A 22,500-nucleotide genomic window follows, 5' to 3' on the forward strand; every position below is an offset into this window, starting at 1 on the left:
GAAGGAAGTTGTTTGGCTGCAGTTTGGAGAGGAAGGCTCTCCACCATTTTGTGTTTTTTTTGTTTGTTTGTTTTGTGAGTTTCTTTTTACTTTAAATTAGTTTTTTTGTTTTTGTTTCAGTTATAAACCACCTAACAGCAGCTTTTGCTGGCTGGAGGGTGGTTATTTTTCTTTTTCTTTTCTCTTTTTTTTCGGACGGATAATGGATGACGACGCAGGACTGGCTGGAGAAACACGTATGGTAAACGACACTGGAATGGCAGGAGGACCACGCTTGGCAAACGACACTGGACTGGCACGAGGAACACGTATGGCAAACGACTCTGGACTGGATAAACGACTACGAGCTGGAAAGGAGAAAATTCAAGAAGTAAGAAATAAGTTTGTTGAACGGAAATATTTGAAAGAGGCTACTGTGATCGTGAACGTGGAAAAAGTGAATGAAGTGAGAGCGGAGGACATCATTAAAGCGGTAACAGAACAATGTGGACATGTTGGAAAATTTTAGCTGTAAGACCAAGACAAGGTAAAGAATATGAACTGACGATGGAAAAAGAGGAAACATGTGATCCGCTAATTGAAGGACTGGAAGTTAAAGGAGTGATGTGTGAAGTGAAAAAAACCTGCAAAATCGTGATTATGTTGTTTCCTTCATGCACCTGCCCGTCTACACGGATGATGGAAAAATTTTAGAAAAATTGGAGGGATGGGGTGTTGAGCCCATGAGTCAAATTAAAAAAGGAGATGCTACCCGGGCACCGATATTGAGGACGGGACAAGGTTCCTTAAAAGTCCGATTCCCCAAGGAGGTGGCATCCCTGCCATACAGCACGGAAGGCTTGAGACAGCCGAGGGCCAGCAGTACACTTCCGGGTGATGCACAGCCATCAGGTGAAAACCTGTAGGCTGTGCATGAGCCCGGAGCACTTGCTAAAAGACTGCCCGACATTTACGTGCTACAAATGCTGAGGAGAGGGGACACTTTGCAAGGGATTGCAATGCGGTTAGGTGCTCCGGAGTGTCAAGAGTGTTTTAAATAAATGTGAATGCTGGATGGAGGGAGAGAGGAAGGAGGAAGGGAAAAACAGGTAGAGCGGACAGGGTGCATGAAGGAAACAACGAGGAGGATGGACAAACTGATGAATGACAAGAGGAAGAAGAACAGAGCAACAGTGAGGAAGGGGAAAGAGAAAAAGACAACAGTAAAAATGATGAACAGACAACGGAGCAGGATACTCAAGGGACTGAAATGGAAATATCGTGACAGTTTTAATACTTTTATGGAGGACGTGGAGAGAGAGATGGACATGGAAGGATGGATCAAAATAAGGAAACGGACAGTGAAGAAGAACTAAAGACAGACAGCATGGACAAGGACAGAGGGGGGAGAGGACAAATAAGAAGAAGAGCATTGAAGGTAAAACCAAATTTGGAAGGTGCAAGGAAAAAAATAATGACAAAAAGTAACAAATATGACGTGTTAAGAGGCTTGGAGGGAGACAATGGTGAATAATGGTTTTTAAGTATTTATCTGTATTTCTTTTAATGGTTTTAAGTTGTGTTACTTTTAATGCAAGGGGACTGTTGGACATTGGGAAATTTGAAAAAAGTAAAAGAGAAATGTAAAAGGGAAGATATTATAGCATTACAAGAAACAAACTGGAGAGAAAATGTTATGTTTGATTATAAAAAGAGATGGGATGGTGGTATTTTATATAATAATGGAGATGGGAGGTTTGGAAGAGGTGTGGCTTTTTTAATGAAGGATGATGTTTTTAAAGTGAGTAAAATTGTGTATAAGGACAGGTTGGGGAAGTGTATTGTAGTAGAGACAAAATATGAAGGAAGAGATTTGATTTTAGTAAATGTACATGCACCAGTGGAGGAGAAGGAAAAGAAAGAGTTTTTTAATGTTTTAAGAAATATTGTAAAGAAGTATAAAGAAATAATAATGATGGGAGATTTTAACACAGTTTTTAGCAAGCAAGATATGGCTGAAGGAATGGTTTTTAAATCGGACACAGGGAGGAAAGAATTAAACGAATTGATGAAGGGAAAAAAATGATTTGATAGATGTGTGGAGAGAAAGGAATGAACAGAAAAAAGAATTTTCAAGGAGACAAATAGTGGGGAGTTTTGTATGCCAAACTAGAATTGACTTTGTTTTATGTAGTAGAAATGTGGAGAATTTTATTGAAAAGATTAAGTATGAGGAAACAAGTTTTAGTGATCACAAGTTCTTATTTTTTATAGTGGACCTGGAGTAAAATGCAAAAAGAGGAGCCGGGAGTATGGATTTTAAATGTGCAGATTTTAAAGAATGAAGATTATGTTGCAGAGATAAAAGGAATTATAGAAAAAGAGAAGGATAATGCAATGTATGAAGAAGATAAAAGAATGTGGTGGGAGAATGTAAAGTTTTTAATCAAAAAATTCTCGATCAAATATTGTAGTTTAATAAAGAGATGTAAGAGAAACAAAGAAAGAGAAATAAAAGCTAAGTTTGGAAAAGGAATTGAATAAAGAAGATAAAGACATACAAAAGATAAGGGAGATAGAGGGAAAATTAAAGGAAATAGAAGAAAAAAGAATACGAGGGAGCGATGCTAGAGAAGCAAAGCAAAATATGTGGTGGAGGGAGAAAAATGTACAAAGTTCTTTTTTGATCTAGAAAAAAGAAGAGGGAAAGCTGAGAAACGATTAAAAAGAAATAAGAGGGAAAAAATGGGGAAATGTGGTAGAAAGTAATGAAAAAAGATTTTTAGAAGAAATAAGGTATTTTTAAGTGAGGATCTATTTAGTGCAAGAGGTGTGGAAGAGGAGGAAGAAAAAGAAATGTTTAAATCAGATAAAAGCAAAGGTAGGCGAGCAAGACAAAAAAGAATGTGACCAAGAAATCAGAGAAGAAGAGATAGAAAGAGCAATAAGTCAACTGAATAAAAAGAAAAGTCCAGGAATAGATGGTTTGGGAACGGAATTTTATGTATGTTTTAAAGGAGTTTTAGTAAAGATTTTAAAGGATGTTTTTAAAGTTGTTTTTGAAAAAGAAGAAATGAATGAAAGAACAAGGATGGGGTTAATGAAACTAGTATATAAAAGGAAAGGAGAGAAAGTAGATTTAAAAAACTATAGACCGATCACGATGCTGAACACAGATTTTAAGATTTTAGCAAAGATTTTAGCAAACAGGTTAAAAGAAGTAATGCCAAGTATAATTAAAACAAATCAAGCATATGGTGTAAAAGGAAGAGACATAGCTGACATAACGATGAGTATAAGAGACAACATTTGGTATATGAAAGAAAAAAATGAGGAAGGATATGTAATTAGTTTGGATTTCGAGAAAGCGTTTGATAGGGTTGAGCACAGATATTTATTTGAGGTTTTAAGGAGTTTTGGTTTTGGTGAGAATTTTATTAAATGGATTGAGATTTTATATAAGGGTGCACTAACAAGAATTAAATGTAATGGGTTTTTAACAGACTGTTTTAAAATCACACGTTCAATTAGACAGGGTTGTCCTCTCTCTGCTTTATTATATTCACTTGTATCAGAACCATTAGGATTGGCAATTAGGGGTAAAGAAGGAATAATAGGGATTGAAATTGAAGAAAACAGGGCTGAGGGGAAAGTATTTCAATATGCTGATGATACGACGATAATTGTAAAGGGAAAAGGGAGTGTTAAAGAAGTAATGAATGTTGTAAAAGAGTATTGTAGAGAGATCTGGAAAGTAAAAAGTAAACGAAAGATAAAAACAGTATATATGAGATTTGGTAAAGAAATATGGTTTTAACGGATTGTTTTAATTTTAAGGAAGTGGACGAAATGACAGGATTTTAGGAGTTTTAATGGGGAAGAATGAGAGGAAAGTAAAGGGATGAAATGTGGGAGCAACTAGTTACAGATATAGAGAGGAGGTTAAATTTTTGGAAATTAAGAACTTTAAATTTAAAGGGGAAGGTTTTAATATTAAATGTTTTTAATGGTTTCTAGAAATTGTGGTATGTTTTATATGTGTCTGAAATGCCGTTATGGACAGAGCAGAGGTTGAAAAAGAAATACTTTCTTGACTTTTTTATGGGAGAAACCAGCGAGAATTGCACATAACACGAGTTTGTAGGAGGCGGTGGAAAAGGGAGGCTTAGGATTTCAATGGATGTTATGAACAACGAAAAAATGCTTTGAGAGTAAAAAATTGTTAAGAAATACCTAAATGAAGAAAACAAAACTGAGTGGAAGAAAACAATGAAATACTTTTTAAATAAATGTGGTGGTTTTAACATGGGGGATGGAATTTTATGGATTAGAAAACAAAATTAGTGGATGACTGAAGGATTACACTGCATTTTATAAGAAAGAGAAATTTTTAGTGCTTGGGGAAAGTTTTGTAACGAAAATTGAATATAGATCCGCATGGGAGAGAAAGCATTTTAAATCAACCTCTGTTTTTAAATAATAACATTTTAAAACAAGGGAAAGAAATATTTTTAAGAAATGGATGGAAGTGGGAATTACAAGAGTGAGAGATGTTTTATATGAGTTTAAAGAGGGGTTTTTACCAACACAATATGTTTCGATGCAATGGAAGTGGCAAAAAGAAGAATACAGCAAACAAGAAATAACAAATAAATATGAAATCATTAAAAATGCAATACCAGACTGGATTAAAAGAATTGAGTGTGTGGAAGAAGAGCCAAAAGAAAAGAACATCTATGTAAGGAAAAACTTGGGGGAAAATTGTGTAAGATTTTAAAGAATGTACTGTAAAAATGTTTTATTGTGTTTTTAGAGATGGTGTTTTTAAAGAACCAATTGTAAATAAGTACTGGGTGGAGAAATTTAAAGATTTAAAAGAAGAGAGTATATGGAGAAACATGAGAGGAAAATGTGTGGAGACAAAATTGGAATGTTTGGAGTATTTTATAAGACATAAAGTGGTTTTTACTGAGTATATTTTTAAATAAAATCGGGGATGACACAAAATGCAATGTGTAAAGTGTGCCAAGAAAAAGAAGAATGGATTTGCATACATATGTTTTTATATTGTAAAGAATGGGTGGAGGATTTTTTAAAGAAATGTAAATGTGTGATTAAAGAATTGACTGTGGAGTGGGATGAAAATGTAATGGAATGGAACAGAGTGGTGATGTTTGGTTGGGAGAAGAAGTGTCGGAACAAAAAGTTTATAAATCTGTGGGTAATGTTGATGAAAAGTGCAATATGGGAAAGAAGAATTGTGGCGAGAAATAAGAGAAAAATTGTGTTGGATGTTTGGACTGTGTTTAAAAAGAGAAAAGCAGAAGTGTACATGGAAAGGACTTTATGTTGTATTTTAAATGTGAAAATATGTTGGATGTTTTTTATCATGTTTTTACCCCTCAAGTTTGTTTGTGTTTTTAAAAGAATTAATGTGGAAGCTGCCAGGAAGTGAAGGAGAATATTGAATTAGATTTATGTAAAGGTATGATGTAAGTGTGTAGTGTATGATATGTGATGTAAAGGTGATTGTATAAGAATAACTGTAATTTTTTATTGTTTTATTTATTCCATTGTATTTTATTGATCTGATCTCCCTCCAAGACCGACAAGTTTTGGTAAGAAAATGTTTGATGTATGATATGTGATGTAAAGGTGAAATGTGATGTAAAGGAGAAATGTGATGTAAAAGGAGATTTGTGATGTAAAGGAGATTTGTGATGTAAAAGAGAGATTTGTGATGTAAAGGAGAAATGTGATGTAAAGGTGATTGTGTAAGAAAAACTATAATTTTTATCGTATTATTTATTGTATTGTATTTTATTGATTGAAATTTCTTAATAAAAAAAAAAAAAAAAAAGCACGCCCGATCTCGTCTGATCTCGGAAGCTAAGCAGAGTAGGGCCTGGTTAGTACTTGGATGGGAGACCGCCTGGGAATACCAGGTGCTGTAAGCTTTATGTTTTTCTGAAAGTATAAAGAATGTCTTAAATAGCCCACTCTTGGCAGCAGTTTTCGCTTACGGCCATACCACTCTGAGGGCGCTATTGAGTCTGAAGGAAGTTGTTTGGCTGCAGTTTGGAGAGGAAGGCTCTCCACCATTTTGTGTTTTTTTTTGTTTGTTTGTTTTGTGAGTTTCTTTTTACTTTAAATTAGTTTTTTTGTTTTTGTTTCAGTTATAAACCACCTAACAGCAGCTTTTGCTGGCTGGAGGGTGGTTAAGCCTTTTTCTTTTTTCTTTTCTCTTTTTTTTTTCGGACGGATAATGGATGACGACGCAGGACTGGCTGGAGAAACACGTATGGTAAACGACACTGGAATGGCAGGAGGACCACGCTTGGCAAACGACACTGGACTGGCACGAGGAACACGTATGGCAAACGACTCTGGACTGGATAAACGACTACGAGCTGGAAAGGAGAAAATTCAAGAAGTAAGAAATAAGTTTGTTGAACGGAAATATTTGAAAGAGGCTACTGTGATCGTGAACGTGGAAAAAGTGAATGAAGTGAGAGCGGAGGACATCATTAAAGCGGTAACAGAACAATGTGGACATGGCAAAATTTTAGCTGTAAGACCAAGACAAGGCAAGGAATATGAACTGACGATGGAAAAAGAGGAAACATGTGATAAACTAATTGAAGGACTGGAAGTTAAAGGAGTGATGTGTGAAGTGAAAAACCTGCAAAATCGTGATTATGTTGTTTCCTTCATGCACCTGCCCGTCTACCTGGATGATGGAAAAATTTTAGAAAAATTGGAGGGATGGGGTGTTGAGCCCATGAGTCAGAATTAAAGGAGATGCTACCCGGGCACCGATATTGAGGACGGGACAAGGTTCCTTAAAGTCCGATTCCCCAAGGAGGTGGCATCCCTGCCATACAGCACGCAGGCTTGAGACAGCGAGGGCCAGCAGTACTTCCGGGTGATGCACAGCCATCAGGTGAAAACCTGTAGGCTGTGCATGAGCCCGGAGCACTTGCTAAAAGACTGCCCGACATTTACGTGCTACAAATGTGAGGAGAGGGGACACTTTGCAAGGGATTGCAATGCGGTTAGGTGCCCGGAGTGTCAAGAGGTTTTAAATAAATGTGAATGCTGGATGGAGGGAGAGGAAGGAGGAAGGGAAAAACAGGTAGGCGGACAGGTGCATGAAGGAAACAACGAGGAGGATGGACAAACTGATGAACGACAAGAGGAAGAAGAACAGAGCAACAGTGAGGAAGGGGAAAGAGAAAAAGACAACAGTAAAAATGATGAACAGACAACGGAGCAGGATACTCAAGGGACTGAAATGGAAATATCGGACAGTTTTAATACTTTTATGGAGGACGTGGAGAGAGATGGACATGGAAGGATGGATCAAAATAAGGAAACGGACAGTGAAGAAGAAATAAAGACAGACAGCATGGACAAGGACAGAGGGGGAGAGGACAAATAAGAAGAAGAGCATTGAAGGTAAAACCAAATTTGGAAGGTGCAAGGAAAAAAATAATGACAAAAAGTAACAAATATGACGTGTTAAGAGGCTTGGAGGGAGACAATGGTGAATAATGGTTTTTAAGTATTTATCTGTATTTCTTTTAATGGTTTTAAGTTGTGTTACTTTTAATGCAAGGGGACTGTTGGACATTGGGAAATTTGAAAAAGTAAAAGAGAAATGTAAAAGGGAAGATATTATAGCATTACAAGAAACAAACTGGAGAGAAAATGTTATGTTTGATTATAAAAGAGATGGGATGGTGGTATTTTATATAATAATGGCGATGGGAGGTTTGGAAGAGGTGTGGCTTTTTTAATGAAGGATGATGTTTTTAAAGTGAGTAAAATTGTGTATAAGGACAGGTTGGGGAAGTGTATTGTAGTAGAGACGAAATATGAAGGAAGAGATTTGATTTTAGTAAATGTACATGCACCAGTGGAGGAGAAGGAAAAGAAAGAGTTTTTTAATGTTTTAAGAAATATTGTAAAGAAGTATAAAGAAATAATAATGATGGGAGATTTTAACACGGTTTTTAGCAAGCAAGATATGGCTGAAGGAATGGTTTTTAAAACGGATACGGGAAGAAAAGAATTAAAAGCATTAATGAAGGAAAATGATTTGATAGATGTGTGGAGAGAAAGGAATGAACAGAAAAAAGAATTTTCAAGGAGACAAATAGTGGGGAGTTTTGTATGCCAAACTAGAATTGACTTTGTTTTATGTAGTAGAAATGTGGAGAATTTTATTGAAAAGATTAAGTATGAGGAAACAAGTTTTAGTGATCACAAGTTCTTATTTTTTATAGTGGACTGGAGTAAAATGCAAAGAGGGCCGGGAGTATGGATTTTAAATGTGCAGATTTAAAGAATGAAGATTATGTTGCAAAAGTTAAAGAAATAATAGAAAAAGAAAAGGAAAATGGAATGTATGAAGAGGATAAGAGAATATGGTGGGAGAATGTAAAGTTTTTAATCAAAAAATTCTCGATCAAATATTGTAGTTTAATAAAGAGATGTAAGAGAAACAAAGAAAGAGAAATAAAAGCAAGTTTGGAAAAGGAATTGAATAAAGAAGATAAAGACATACAAAAGATAAGGGAGATAGAGGGAAAATTAAAGGAAATAGAAGAAAAGAATACGAGGGAGCGATGCTAAGAAGCAAAGCAAAATATGTGGTGGAGGGAGAAAAATGTACAAAGTTCTTTTTTGATCTAGAAAAAAAGAAGGGGAAAGCTGAAACGATTAAAGAAATAAGAGGGAAAAATGGGGAAATTGTAGAAAGTAATGAAAAGATTTTAGAAGAAATAAGGTATTTTTATGAGGATCTATTTAGTGCAAGAGGTGTGGAAGAGGAGGAAAAAAAGAAATGTTTAAATCAGATAAAAGCAAAGGTAGGCGAGCAAGACAAAAAAGAATGTGACCAAGAAATCAGAGAAGAAGAGATAGAAAGAGCAATAAGTCAACTGAATAAAAAGAAAAGTCCAGGAATAGATGGTTTGGGAACGGAATTTTATGTATGTTTTAAAGGAGTTTTAGTAAAGATTTTAAAGGATGTTTTTAAAGTTGTTTTTGAAAAAGAAGAAATGAATGAAAGAACAAGGATGGGGTTAATGAAACTAGTATATAAAAGGAAAGGAGAGAAAGTAGATTTAAAAAACTATAGACCGATCACGATGCTGAACACAGATTTTAAGATTTTAGCAAAGATTTTAGCAAACAGGTTAAAAGAAGTAATGCCAAGTATAATTAAAACAAATCAAGCATATGGTGTAAAAGGAAGAGACATAGCTGACATAACGATGAGTATAAGAGACAACATTTGGTATATGAAAGAAAAAAATGAGGAAGGATATGTAATTAGTTTGGATTTCGAGAAAGCGTTTGATAGGGTTGAGCACAGATATTTATTTGAGGTTTTAAGGAGTTTTGGTTTTGGTGAGAATTTTATTAAATGGATTGAGATTTTATATAAGGGTGCACTAACAAGAATTAAATGTAATGGGTTTTTAACAGACTGTTTTAAAATCACACGTTCAATTAGACAGGGTTGTCCTCTCTCTGCTTTATTATATTCACTTGTATCAGAACCATTAGGATTGGCAATTAGGGGTAAAGAAGGAATAATAGGGATTGAAATTGAAGAAAACAGGGCTGAGGGGAAAGTATTTCAATATGCTGATGATACGACGATAATTGTAAAGGGAAAAGGGAGTGTTAAAGAAGTAATGAATGTTGTAAAAGAGTATTGTAGAGGATCTGGAAGTAAAGTAAACGAAGATAAAACAGTATATATGAGATTTGGTAAAGCTATGGTTTTAACGGATTGTTTTAATTTTAAGGAAGTGGACGAAATGAGGATTTTAGGAGTTTTAATGGGGGAAGAATGAGAGGAAAGTAAGGGATGAAATGTGGGAGCAACTAGTTACAGATATAGAGAGGAGGTTAAATTTTTGGAAATTAAGAACTTTAAATTTAAAGGGGAAGGTTTTTAATATTAAATGTTTTAATGGTTTCCTAAATTGTGGTATGTATTTATATGTGTCTGAAATGCCGTTATGGACAGAGCAGAGAGTTGAAGAAATGCTTTCTTTTGACTTTTTATGGGAGGGGAAACCAGCGAGAATTGCACATAACACGATTTTAGGGGGCGGTGGAAAAGGGAGGCTTAGGTTTAATGGATGTGGAACAACGAAAAAATGCTTTGAGAGTAAAAATTGTTAAGAAATACCTAAATGAAGAAAACAAGCAACTGAGTGGAAGAAAACAATGAAATACTTTTTAAATAAATGTGGTGGTTTTAACATGGGGATGGAATTTTATGGATGAAAACAAAATTATGGATGACTGAAGGATTACCTGCATTTTATAGAGAAATTTTTAGTGCTTGGGGAAAGTTTTTTAACGAAAATTGAATATGATCAGCATGGGGAGAGAAAGCATTTTAAATCAACCCTCTGTTTTTAAATAACAACATTTTAAAACAAGGGAAAGAAATATTTTTTAAGAAATGGATGGAAGTGGGAATTACAAGAGTGAAGAGATGTTTTATATGAGTTTAAAAAGAGGGGTTTTTACCAACACAATATGTTTTCGATGCAATGGAAGTGGTGCAAAAAGAAGAATACAGCAAACAAGAAATAACAAATAAATATGAAATCATTAAAAATGCAATACCAAAGGACTGGATTAAAAGAATTGAGTGTGTGGAAGAAGAATAGCCAAAAGAAAAGAAACATCTATGTGAAACTTGAGGGGAAATTGTGTGATTTTAAAGAATGTACTGTAAAAATGTTTTATTGTGTTTTTAGAGATGGTTGTTTTTAAAGAACCAAAATTGTAAACTAAGTACTGGGTGGAGAAATTTAAAGATTTTAAAAGAAGAGAGTACATATGGAGAAACATGAGAGGAAAATGTGTGGAGAACAAAGAATTGGAATGTTTGGAGTATTTTATAAGACATAAAGTGGTTTTTACTGAGTATATTTTAAATAAAATCAGGATGACACAAAATGCAATGTGTAAAGAGGGTAGCAGTGCCAAGAAAAAGAAGAATGGATTTTACATATGTTTTTATATTGTAAAAAGAATTGGAGGATTTTTTAAAGAAATGTAAATGTGTGATTAAAGAATTGACTGTGGAGTGGGATGAAAATGTAATGGAATGGAACAGGAGTGGTGATGTTTGGTTGGGAGAAGAAGTGTCGGAACAAAAAAGTTTATAAATCTGTGGGTAATGTTGATGAAAAGTGCAAATATGGGGAAAAGAAGAATTGTGGCGAAAAAAAGAAAAAATTGTGTTGGATGTTTGGACTGTGTTTAAAAGGAAAACAGAAGTGTGTACATGGAAAGACTTTATGTGTATTTTAAATGTGAAAATATGTTGGATGTTTTTTATCATGTTTTTACCCCTCAAGTTTGTTGTGTTTTTAAAAGAATTAATGTGGAAGCTGCCAGGAAGTAAGAAGGAGAATATTGAATTAATTTATGTAAAGGTATGATGTAAGGTGGTGTATGATATGTGATGTAAAGGTGATTGTATAAGAATAACTGTAATTTTTATTGTTTTATTTATTCCATTGTATTTTATTGATCTGATCTCCCTCCAGGACAAACCAAGTTTTGTAAGAAAATGTTTGATGTATGATATGTGATGTAAAGGTGAAATGTGATGTAAAGGAGATTTGTGATGTAAGAGGAGATTTGTGATCGTAAAGGAGATTTTGTGATGTAAAGGAGATTTGTGATGTAAAGGTGATTGTGTAAGGAGAAAACTGTAATTTTTATTGTATTATTTATTGTATTTTATTTTATTGATTGAAATTTATTAATAAAAAAAAAAAAAAAAAAAAGCACGCCCGATCTCGTCTGATCTCGGAAGCTAAGCAGAGTAGGGCCTGGTTAGTACTTGGATGGGAGACCGCCTGGGAATACCAGGTGCTGTAAGCTTTATGTTTTTCTGAGAGTATTTAGATTGTGTTTGTTTTCCAGATGTTGGCAGGAGTTTTCGCTTACGGCCATACCACTCTGAGCACGCCCGATCTCTTCGTCTGAGTCTCGGAAGCTAAGCAGAAGTAGTGCCTGGTTATTACTTTGATTGTAGACCGCCTGTGTATACCAGGTGCTTGAAGCTTTATTTTTTTCTTTAAGTATTAAGAATGTCTTAAATAGCCCTCTCTTGGCAGCAGTTTTCGTCATTCTTACGGCCATACCCACTCTGAGGGCGCTAGTTGAGTCTAGCGAGCAACAGGAAGTTGTTTTTGGCTGCAGTTTGGAGAGGAAGGCTTGCCCTCCCACCATTTTGTGTTTTTTTGTTTTGTTTGTTTTGTGAGTTTCTTTTTTACTTTAAATTAGTTTTTTTTGTTTTTTTGAGCTTTAGTTATAAACTGGACCTAACAGCAGCTTCTTGCTGGCTGGAGGGTGGTTAAACCTTTTCTTTTTTCTTTTCTCTTTTTTTCGGACGGATTAATGGATGACGACGCAGGACTGGCTGGAAGACGCTTGGTTACCGACACTGGACTGGCAGGAGAAACACGTATGGTAAACGACACTGGAATGGCAGGAGGACCACGCTTGGCAAACGACACTGGAACTGGCACGAGGAACACGTAGGGCAAACGCGACTCTGGACTGGATAAACGACTACGTAGCTGGAAAGGGCAATGAAAGGAACCCACAAGTAAGAACAGTTTGTTGAACGGAAATATTTGAAAGAGGCTACCAGGATCATGTGAACGTGGAAAAAGTGAATGAAGTGAAGAGCGGAGGACATCATTAAAGCGGTAACAGAACAATGTGGACATGGCAAAATTTTAGCTGTAAGACCAAGACAAGGTAAGGAATATGGAACTGACGATGGAAAAGGAGGAAACATGTGATAAACTAATTGAAGCTGACTGGAAGTTAAAGGAGTGATGTGTGAAGTGAAAAACCTGCAAAATCGTGGGATTATGTTGTTTCCTTCATGCACCTGCCCGTCTACCTGGATGATGGAAAAATTTTAGAAAAATTGGAGGGATGGGGTGTTGAGCCCATGAGTCAAATTAAAAGGAGATGCTACCCGGGCACCGATATTGAGGACGGGACAAGGTTCCTTAAAGTCCGATTCCCCAAAGGAGAGTGGCATCCCTGCCATACCCAGCACGAGGGCTTGAGACAGTCGAGAGCCAGCAGCTACTTCTCGGGTGATGCACAGCCATCAGGTAAGAAAACCTGTAGGCTGTGCATGAGCCCGGACCACCACTTAAAAGACTGCCCGATGATGACGTGCTACAAATGTGAGGAGAGGGGACACTTTGCAAGGGATTGCAATGCGGTTAGGTGCCCGGAGTGTCAAGAGGTTTTAAATAAAATGTGGGAATGCTGGATGGAGAGGGAGAGGAAGGAGGAAGGGAAAAACAGGTAGGCGGACAGGTGCATGAAGGAAACAACGAGGGAGGATGGACAAACTTGATGAACGACAAGAGGAAGAAGAACAGAGCAACAGTGAGGAAGAGAGGGAAAGAGAAAGAAAAGGACAACAGTAATAATGATGAACAGACAACGGAGCAGGATACTCAAGGGACTGATATGGAAATATCGGACAGTTTTAATACTTTTATGGAGAACGCGGAGAGAGATGGACATGGAAGGATGGATCAAAATAAGTGAAACGTCTACAGTGAAGAAGAAATAAAGACAGACAGCATGGACAAGGACAGAGGGGAGAGGACAAATAAGAAGGAGATCATTAAAGGTAACACCAAATTTGGAAGGTGCAAGGAAAAAAATAATGACAAAAAGTAACAAATATGACGTGTTAAGAGGCTTGGAGGGAGACAATGAGTGAATAATGGGTTTTTAAGTATTTATCTGTATTTCTATTTAATGAATTTTTAAGTTGTGTTACTTTTAATGCAAGAGGACTGTTGGACATTGGGATTAATTTGAAAAAGTAAAAGAGGAAATGTAAAAGGGAAGATATTATAGCATTACAAGAAACAAACTGGAGAGAAAATGTTCCATGTTTGATTATAAAAAGTTAGATGGGATGGTGGTATTTTATATAATAAATGTAGATGGGGAGGTTTGGAAGAGGTGTGGCATTTTTTAATGAAGGATGATGTTGTTTTAAAGAGTGAGTAATCAATATGTGTATAAGGACAGGTTGGGGAAGTGTATTGTAGTAGAGACAAAATACATGAAGGAAGAGATTTGATTTTAGTAAATGTACATGCACCAGTGGAGGAGAAGGAAAAAGAAAGAAGTTTTTTTAATGTTTTAAGAAATATTGTAAAGAAGTATAAAGAAAATAATAATGATGGGAGATTTTAACACGGTTTTTAGCAAGCAAGATATGGCTGAAGGAATGGTCATTTTAAAACGGATACGGGAAGAAAAGAATTAAAAGCATTAATGAAGGAAAAATGATTTGATAGATGTGTGGAGAGAAAGGAATGAACAGAGAAAAAGAATTTTCAAGGAGTACAAATAGTGGGGAGTTTTGTATGCCAAACTAGAATTGACTTTCGTTTTATGTAGTAGAAATGTGGAGAATTTTATTGAAAAGATTAAGTATGAGGAAACAAGTTTTCAGTGATCACAAGTTCTTATTTTTTATAGTGGACTGGGAGTAAAATGCATAAAGAGGGCCGGGAGTATGGATTTTTAAATGTGCAGATTTTAAAGAATGAAGATTATGCTGCAAAAGTTAAAGAAATAATAGAAAAAGAAAAGGAAAATGGAATGTATGAAGAGGATAAGAGAATATGGTGGGAGAATGTAAAGTTTTTAATCAAAAAATTCTCGATCAAATATTGTGAGTTTAATGAAGGTAGATGTAAGAGAAACAAAGAAAGAGAAATAAAAGCAAGTTTGGAAAAGGAATTGAATAAAGAAGATAAAGACATACAAAAAGATTAAGGGAGATAGAGGGAAAATTAAAGGAAATAGAAGAAAAAAGAATACGTTTAGGAGCGATGCTAAGGAAGTTGCAAAGCAAAATATGTGGTGGAGGGGAGAAAAATGTACAAAGTTCTTTTTGATCTAGAAAAAAAAGAAGGGGAAAGCTGAAACGATTAAAGCTTGAAATAAGAGGGAAAAATGGGGAAATTGTAGAAAGTAATGAAAAGATTTTAGAAGAAATAAGGTATTTTTATGAGGATCTATTTAGTGCAAGAGGTGTGGAAGAGGAGGAAAAAAAGAAATGTTTAAATCAGATAAAAGCAAAGGTAGAAGCGAGCAAGACAAAAAAGAATGTGACCAAGAAATCAGAGAAGAAGAGATAGAAAAGAGCAATAATGTCAACTGAATAAAAAGAAAAGTCCAGGAATAGATGGTTTGGGAAACGGAATTTTATGTATGTTTTAAAAGTGAGTTTTAGAAGTAAAGATTTTAAAGGATGTTTTTAAAGTTGTTTTTGAAAAAGAAGAAATGAATGAAAGAACAAGGATGGGGTTAATGAAACTAGTATATAAAAGGAAAGGAGAGAAAGTAGATTTAAAAAACTATAGACCGATCACGATGCTGAACACAGATTTTAAGATTTTTTTGGCAAAGATTTTAGTAAACAGGTTAAAAGAAGTAATGCCAAGTATAAATTAAAACAAATCAAGCATATGGTGTAAAAAGGAAAGGAGACATAGCTGACATAACGATAGAAGTATAAGAGACAACATTTGGTATATGAAAGAAAAAAAATAGAGGAAGGATATGTAATTAGTTTGGATTTCGAGAAAGCGTTTGATAGGGTTGAGCACAGAGTATTTCTATTTGAGGTTTTAAGGAGTTTTGGTTTTGGTGAGAATTTTATTAAATGGATTGAGATTTTTATATAAGGGTGCACTAACAAGAATTAAATGTAATGGGTTTTTAACAGACTGTTTTAAAATCACACGTTCAATTAGACAAGGGTTGTCCTCTCTCTGCTTTATTGTATTCACTTGTATCAGAACCGTTAGGATTGGCAATTAGAGGTAAAGAAGGAATAATAGGGATCGAAATTGAAGAAAACAGGGCTGAGGGGGAAAGTATTTCAATATGCTGATGATACGACGATAATTGTAAAGGGAAAAGGGAGTGTTAAAGAAGTAATGAATGTTGTAAAAGAGTATTGTAGAGGATCTGGAAGTAGAAAGTAAACGAAGATAAAACAGTATATATGAGATTTAGGTAAAGCTATGGTTTTAACGGATTGTTTTTAATTCTGTTATAGGAAGTGGACGAAATGAGGATTTTAGGAGTTTTGAATGGGGAAGAATGAGAGGGAGAAAGTACAGGGGATGAAATGTGGGAGCAACTAGTTAAGCAGATATAGAGAGGAGAGTTAAAATTTTTTGGAAATTAAGAACTTTAAACTTAAAAGAGAGGAAGGTTTTAATATTAAATGTTTTAATGGTTTCTAAATTGTGGTATGTTTTATATGTGTCTGAAATGCCTTTATGGACAGAGCAGAGGTTGAAGAAATGCTTTCTTGACTTTTTATGGGAGGAGGAAACCAGCGAGAATTGCACATGAACACGATTTTAGGGGCGGTGGAAAAGGGAGGCTTAGGTTTAATGGATGTGGAACAACGAAAAAATGCTTTGAGAGTAAAAAATTGTTAAGAAATACCTAAATGAAGAAAAACAAAACCTGAGTGGAAGAAAACAATGAAATACTTTTAAATAAATGTGGTGGGTTTTTAACATGGGGGATGGAATTTTATGGATGAAAACAAAATTATGGATGACTGAAGGATTACCTGCATTTTATAGAGAAATTTTTAGTGCTTGGGGAAAGTTTTTAACGAAAATTGAATATGATCCGCATGGGAGAGAAAGCATTTTAAATCAACCTCTGTTTTTAAATAACAACATTTTAAAACAAGGGAAAGAAATATTTTTTAAGAAATGGATGGAAGTGGGAATTACAAGAGTGAGAGATGTTTTATATGAGTTTAAAGAGGGAGTTTTTACCAACACAATATGTTTTCGATGCAATGGAAGTGGCAAAAGAAGGAGAAATACAGCAAACAAGAAATAAACAAATAAATATGAAATCATTAAAAATGCAATACCAAAGGACTGGATTACAAAAAATTGAGTGTGGGGAAGAAAGAGCCAAAAAGAAAAGAACATCTATGTGAAAACTTGAGGGCGAAATTGTGTGATTTTTAAAGAATGTACTGTAAAAAAATGTTTTATTGTGTGTTTTTAGAGATGGTGTTTTTAAAAAGAACCAATTGTAAATAAGTACTGGGTGGAGAAATTTAAAGATTTAAAAGAAGAGAGTATATGGAGAAGCAAACATGAGAGGAAAATGTGTGGAGCACAAAATTGGAATGTTTGGAGTATTTTATAAGACATAAAGTGGTTTTTACTGGAGTATATTTTAAATAAAAATCGGGATGACACAAAATGCAATGTGGTAAAAGTGTGCCAAAGAAAAAAGAAGAATGGATTTTACATATGTTTTTATATTGTAAAGAATTGGAGGATTTTTTAAAGAAATGTAAATCAGTGTGATTAAAGAATTGACTGTGGAGTGGGATGAAAATGTAATGGAATGGAACAGAGTGGTGATGTTTGGTTGGGAGAAGAAGTGCTTCGAAACAAAAAAAGTTTATAAATCTGTGGGTAATGTTGATGAAAAGTGTGCAATATGGGAAAGAAGAATTGTGGCGAAAAAAGAAAAAATTGTGTTGGATGTTTGGACTGTGTTTAAAAGGAAAACAGAAGTGTACATGGAAAAGACTTTATGTGTATTTCTTAAAAATGTGAAAGTAAATATGTTGGATGTTTTTTATCATGTTTTTACCCTCAAGTTTGTTGTGTTTTAAAAAGTAATTAATGTGGAAGCTGCCAGGAAATGAAGAAGGAGAATATTGAATTATTTATGTAAAAAGGTATGATGTAAGGTGGTGTATGATATGTGATGTAAAGGTGTTTGTATAGGAATAACTGTAATTTTTTATTGTTTTATTTATTGTATTGTATTTTATTGATCTGACCTCCCTCCAAGCACCCACAACTTTTTGTAAGAAAATGTTTTGATGTATGATATGTGATGTAAAAAGGAGAAATGTGATGTAAAGAAGATATGTGATGTAAAGGGAGATTTGTGATGTAAAGGAGATTTGCTTGATGTAAAGGAGATTTTGTGATGTAAAGGAGATTTGTGATGTAAAGGTGATTGTGTAAGAAAAACTTTGTAATTTTTTATTGTATTATTTTATTTGTATTGTATTTTATTGATTGAAATTTCTCTTAATAAAAAAAAAAAAAAAAAAAAAAAGCACGCCCGATCTCGTCTGATCTCGGAAGCTAAGCAGAGTAGGGCCTGGTTAGTACTTGGATGGGAGACCGCCTGGGAATACCAGGTGCTGTAAGCTTTATGTTTTTCTGAAAGTATAAAGAATGTCTTAAATAGCCCACTCTTGGCAGCAGTTTTCGCTTACGGCCATACCACTCTGAGCACGCCCGATCTCGTCTGATCTCGGAAGCTAAGCAGAGTAGGGCCTGGTTAGTACTTGGATGGGAGACCGCCTGGGAATACCAGGTGCTGTAAGCTTTATGTTTTTCTGAAAGTATAAAGAATGTCTTAAATAGCCCACTCTTGGCAGCAGTTTTCGCTTACGGCCATACCACTCTGAGCACGCTAGAGGGAGTTAGCGAGCAACAGGAAGTGAGGTGGCAGCAGTCAGGAGAGGAAGGCTCTCCATTTTGTTTTTTCCTTTTTCTGTTTTGTTTTTTTGTATTTTGTACTTTCAGTTAGTTTTTTTGTTGTTGTTTTTTTCTTTTCTAAACCACCTAACAGCAGCATCTTGCTGTCTGGAGGGTGGTTAAACCTTTTTCTTTTTTTGTTTTCTCAAAATGGACGGATTAACGGATAATGACACTGGACTGGCTGGAGGAAGACGCTTGGTTACCGACACTGGACTGGCAGGAGAAACACGCATGGCAAACGACATCGGACTGGCAGGAGGAACACGCACGGCAATGGACATGGAACTGGCAGGAGGAACACGCACGGCAAACGACACTGGACTGGATAAACGACTACGAGCAAGGAATGAAAGGAACCCACAAGTAAGAGAGAAGTTTGGTGAAAGGAAATATTTAAAGGAAGCTACAGTTATTGTGAACGTGGAGAATGTGATTGAGGCGAGAGCGGAGGACATTATTAAAGCAGTAACGGAACAATGTGGACATGGTAAAATTTTAGCACTAAGACCAAGACAAGGTAAAGAATATGAACTGACGATGGAGAAGGAGGAAACGTGTGATAAACTAATTGAAGGACTGAAAATTAAAGGAGTAATGTGTGAAGTGAAAAACCTGCAAAACCGTGATTATGTTGTTTCCTTCATGCACCTGCCCGTCTACCTGGAGGATGAAAAAATTTTAGAAAAATTGGAGGGATGGGGTGTTGAGCCCAAGAGTCAAATTAAAAGGAGATGCTACCCGGGCACCGATATCGAGGACGGGACAAGGTTCCTTAAAGTCCGATTCCCCAAAGAGGTGGCATCCCTGCCATACAGCACGAGGCTTGAGACAGCCGAGGGCCAGCAGTACTTCCGGGTGATGCACAGCCATCAGGTGAAAACCTGTAGGCTGTGCATGAGCCCGGACCACTTGCTAAAGGACTGCCCATCGTTCACGTGCTACAAATGTGAGGAGAGGGGACATTTTGCAAGGGATTGCAATGCTGTTAGGTGCCCGGAGTGTCAAGAGGTTTTAAATAAATGTGAATGCTGGATGGAGGGAGAGGAAGGAGGAAGGAAAAAACAGGTGGGCGGACAGGTGCATGAAGGAAACAACGAGGAGGATGGACAAACTGATGAACAACAAGAGGAAGAGGGACAGAGCAACAGAGAGGAAGGAGAAAGAGAAAAGGACAACAGTAATAATGAGGAACAGACAACGGAGCAGGACACTCAATGGACGGATATGGAAATATCGGACAGTTTTAATAATTTTATGGAGAACGCGGAGGGAGATGGACAAGGAAGGATGGATCAAAATAAGGAAACGGACAGTGAAGAAGAAATAAAGACAGACAGCATGGACAAGGACAGAGGGGGGAGAGGACAAATAAGAAGAAGAGCATTGAAGGTAAAACCAAATTTGGAAGGTGCAAGGAAAAAAATAATGACAAAAAGTAACAAATATGACGTGTTAAGAGGCTTGGAGGGAGACAATGGTGAATAATGGTTTTTAAGTATTTATTTGTATTTCTTTTAATGGTTTTAAGTTGTGTTACTTTTAATGCAAGGGGACTGTTGGACATTGGGAAATTTGAAAAAGTAAAAGAGAAATGTAAAAGGGAAGATATTATAGCATTACAAGAAACAAACTGGAGAGAAAATGTTATGTTTGATTATAAAAAGAGATGGGATGGTGGTATTTTATATAATAATGGAGATGGGAGGTTTGGAAGAGGTGTGGCTTTTTTAATGAAGGATGATGTTTTTAAAGTGAGTAAAATTGTGTATAAGGACAGGTTGGGGAAGTGTATTGTAGTAGAGACAAAATATGAAGGAAGAGATTTGATTTTAGTAAATGTACATGCACCAGTGGAGGAGAAGGAAAAGAAAGAGTTTTTTAATGTTTTAAGAAATATTGTAAATAAGTATAAAGAAATAATAATGATGGGAGATTTTAACACGGTTTTTAGCAAGCAAGATATGGCTGAAGGAATGGTTTTTAAAACGGATACGGGAAGAAAAGAATTAAAAGCATTAATGAAGGAAAATGATTTGATAGATGTGTGGAGAGAAAGGAATGAACAGAAAAAAGAATTTTCAAGGAGACAAATAGTGGGGAGTTTTGTATGCCAAACTAGAATTGACTTTGTTTTATGTAGTAGAAATGTGGAGAATTTTATTGAAAAGATTAAGTATGAGGAAACAAGTTTTAGTGATCACAAGTTCTTATTTTTTATAGTGGACTGGAGTAAAATGCAAAGAGGGCCGGGAGTATGGATTTTAAATGTGCAGATTTTAAAGAATGAAGATTATGCTGCAAAAGTTAAAGAAATAATAGAAAAAGAAAAGGAAAATGGAATGTATGAAGAGGATAAGAGAATATGGTGGGAGAATGTAAAGTTTTTAATCAAAAAATTCTCGATCAAATATTGTAGTTTAATACAGAGATGTAAGAGAAACAAAGAAAGAGAAATAAAAGCAAGTTTGGAAAAGGAATTGAATAAAGAAGATAAAGACATACAAAAGATAAGGGAGATAGAGGGAAAATTAAAGGAAATAGAAGAAAAAGAATACGAGGGAGCGATGCTAAGAAGCAAAGCAAAATATGTGGTGGAGGGAGAAAAATGTACAAAGTTCTTTTTTGATCTAGAAAAAAAGAAGGGGAAAGCTGAAACGATTAAAGAAATAAGAGGGAAAAATGGGGAAATTGTAGAAAGTAATGAAAAGATTTTAGAAGAAATAAGGTATTTTTATGAGGATCTATTTAGTGCAAGAGGTGTGGAAGAGGAGGAAAAAAAAGAAATGTTTAAATCAGATAAAAGCAAAGGTAGGCGAGCAAGACAAAAAAGAATGTGACCAAGAAATCAGAGAAGAAGAGATAGAAAGAGCAATAAGTCAACTGAATAAAAAGAAAAGTCCAGGAATAGATGGTTTGGGAACGGAATTTTATGTATGTTTTAAAGGAGTTTTAGTAAAGATTTTAAAGGATGTTTTTAAAGTTGTTTTTGAAAAAGAAGAAATGAATGAAAGAACAAGGATGGGGTTAATGAAACTAGTATATAAAAGGAAAGGAGAGAAAGTAGATTTAAAAAACTATAGACCGATCACGATGCTGAACACAGATTTTAAGATTTTAGCAAAGATTTTAGCAAACAGGTTAAAAGAAGTAATGCCAAGTATAATTAAAACAAATCAAGCATATGGTGTAAAAGGAAGAGACATAGCTGACATAACGATGAGTATAAGAGACAAAATTTGGTATATGAAAGAAAAAAATGAGGAAGGATATGTAATTAGTTTGGATTTCGAGAAAGCGTTTGATAGGGTTGAGCACAGATATTTATTTGAGGTTTTAAGGAGTTTTGGTTTTGGTGAGAATTTTATTAAATGGATTGAGATTTTATATAAGGGTGCACTAACAAGAATTAAATGTAATGGGTTTTTAACAGACTGTTTTAAAATCACACGTTCAATTAGACAGGGTTGTCCTCTCTCTGCTTTATTGTATTCACTTGTATCAGAACCGTTAGGATTGGCAATTAGAGGTAAAGAAGGAATAATAGGGATCGAAATTGAAGAAAACAGGGCTGAGGGGAAAGTATTTCAATATGCTGATGATACGACGATAATTGTAAAGGGAAAAGGGAGTGTTAAAGAAGTAATGAATGTTGTAAAAGAGTATTGTAGAGGATCTGGAAGTAAAGTAAACGAAGATAAAACAGTATATATGAGATTTGGTAAAGCTATGGTTTTAACGGATTGTTTTAATTTTAAGGAAGTGGACGAAATGAGGATTTTAGGAGTTTTAATGGGGAAGAATGAGAGGAAAGTAAGGGATGAAATGTGGGAGCAACTAGTTACAGATATAGAGAGGAGGT

At 35.3% G+C, this 22,500-nt stretch overlaps 1 non-coding gene across 1 annotated transcript; it reads left to right on the forward strand.

Moving 5' to 3' along the window:
• Positions 1-18,367: 18,367 nt before the first annotated feature.
• Positions 18,368-18,486, forward strand: LOC137018112 (5S ribosomal RNA). Its single transcript, XR_010894766.1, has one exon. It is a non-coding gene; the product is annotated as a 5S ribosomal RNA (ribosomal RNA).
• Positions 18,487-22,500: the final 4,014 nt, after the last annotated feature.

This window comes from Chanodichthys erythropterus, chromosome 3 (genome assembly GCF_024489055.1).
Source record: "Chanodichthys erythropterus isolate Z2021 chromosome 3, ASM2448905v1, whole genome shotgun sequence".
In the NCBI taxonomy this organism is placed as follows: domain Eukaryota; kingdom Metazoa; phylum Chordata; class Actinopteri; order Cypriniformes; family Xenocyprididae; genus Chanodichthys; species Chanodichthys erythropterus.